This window comes from Arachis ipaensis, chromosome B9, assembly GCF_059453495.1.
Source record: "Arachis ipaensis isolate K30076 ecotype BB chromosome B9, ASM5945349v1, whole genome shotgun sequence".
Lineage (NCBI taxonomy): Eukaryota > Viridiplantae > Streptophyta > Magnoliopsida > Fabales > Fabaceae > Arachis > Arachis ipaensis.
The window spans coordinates 102,293,403-102,295,602 of NC_142444.1; the positions used below are offsets into that span (position 1 = coordinate 102,293,403).

The 2,200-nt window shown below is 40.6% G+C and overlaps 1 non-coding gene across 1 annotated transcript; it reads right to left on the reverse strand.

Moving 5' to 3' along the window:
- Window positions 1–1,618: 1,618 nt before the first annotated feature.
- On the reverse strand, window positions 1,619–1,722 carry LOC148545691 (small nucleolar RNA R71). The gene has a single exon (XR_015900874.1). It is a non-coding gene; the product is annotated as a small nucleolar RNA R71 (small nucleolar RNA).
- Window positions 1,723–2,200: the final 478 nt, after the last annotated feature.

The window sequence follows — 2,200 nt, forward strand, 5'->3', positions numbered from 1 at the left end:
TCAATCTTTTCTCTTGAATTTTGTTAGAAAGCTTCTCGATCTAATTCCATTGGGTAGCTGTCTTGGGAAAGAAACTACCCATAATTGGAATCCTTCGGAACCTTGGGAAAGGAATGGAGGATTCATGCTAGAGAAGCTTTCTCACAGTGAATTGGATTGGGGTTTGGATGGATATTGTGACATGTAATCCTACCAAATTGTGGTTCATGAAACTGTGTGGTATAATCAGTGATCGAGCATCATCTCTTCTTATGAACATTTAAACCAAGGGATTGGGAATTTGTTTGTTTTTAGAGAGAATTGGTGAGCCAAGGGATTGGGATCCAATCATATAAGATTGCCAAGCAAAATTTAATGAATGCATTGGTTGAGGAAGGGATAAAAGTTGTTTTGATTCGGAGATCTCAATATCTCCTAACACCCAATGAACTCCCCATTTCTGATTTACCACTTTCTCTTTACATTCTGCAATTAAATTCATGCAATCACCCCCATCCCTTTTAATTTCAGCAATTTAGCTTCTCGCTCTTTAATTCATGCAATTTTACATTCCGCAATTCTCATCTAAATCTTGATTCCGCTCAACTAGAACATACTTCTAATCCGAATTGCTCACTCAACTAATCCTTGTGGGATTCGACCTCACTCTATTGTGAGTTTTTACTTGACGATAACCGGTGCACTTGCCGGAAGGAATTTTGCCGATCGTGCAATTTCCTAAATCGTAGCATATCAAGTTTATGCGAACCAAGTTTATGGCGCCGTTGCCGAGGATTGGTTTTCGATTGACAATTCTCAAATTGGAAGTTAACTAGATTGAGCATTTTTCTTGCTTTGTTAATTCAGTTCAAGTTACTTGTTGAATTTTAATTTCTGCACTCTGTTACATTCTTTCTTTCTTTATGCCTTTAAATTCAATCAACTAACTCACTGACTCACTAACTATTTAAATTAATTCCTCAACTACTCTAACCATACTCTTCCATTAACCAAGAGTATTTCACTTGTTTGGTGCCTGTGCTGTGTTCTTGTATGACAGGTAGGAGAGGAGAGACATCAACTCCTCCATATACCGAACCAGAGAGGACCCTTCATAGACTTAGAAGGGAAGCAAGAGGGAAGAGAGTACTGGGAGAAGAAGAATCTGAAGGAGAATCTGAGGACAATTTTGAGGAAGCTCTAGATCTCAACATGGATAGAGAAGTTCACAACCATGAGAGAGCTGATGGAAACAATGCCATTCCCGAGAGGAGGGTTCTTGGTTCATACATAAACCCAACCTCTGGGAATTGTGGTAGCAGCATTCAGAAACCACCCATTCAGGCCAACAATTTTGAACTCAAACCACAGCTAATATCACTTGTGGAGGATCATTGTTCATTTGGTGGGAGTGCTAATGAAGATCCAAACCAACATCTCACAAAATTTCTGAGAATTTGTGACACTGTGAAGTCCAATGGAGTCCAGGAAGATACCTATAAACTGCTCTTGTTCCCATTTTCACTTAGGGACAAGGCAACTAAGTGGCTGGAATCATTCCCAAGGGGGAGCCTAACAACCTAGGATGAGGTGGAAAGCAAGTTTCTGGCACGTTTCTACCCCCCCACAAAAGGTCAATAGGCTTCGATCTGAGGTTCAGACTTTTAGACAACAAGATGGTGAAACTTTCTACGAGGCATGGGAAAGATTCAAGGATTTGACAAGGAAATGCCCACCAGACATGTTCCATGACTGGGTGCAATTGCATATTTTCTATGATGGACTTTCTTATGAATCAAGGAAGGCTGTAGACCATTCATCAGGAGGTTCATTGAACAGGAAAAAGACTGTGGAAGAAGCCATTGAAGTGATTGAGACAGTGGCTGAGAATGAGTACTACTATGCTTCAGAGAGACACAACACTAAGGGAGTCATGGAGCTGAACCATGTTGATACAATTTTAACCCAAAACAAGGTGTTTACCAAGCAACTAGCAGAGCTCACCAGGAAATTAGAAACAAAGCAAGTGGCTGCAATACACACACAAGATCAAGAGAAAGTAAGCACTGAAGGAGGTGATTGGGAAGAGGCCAATTATGTAGGAAATCAACAAAGGCAACCATATGATCCACATTCCAACACTTACAACCCAGGCTGGAAAAACCACCCAAACTTTGGGTGGGGAAACCAGCAAAACCAACATAACAAGTCCACATACCAA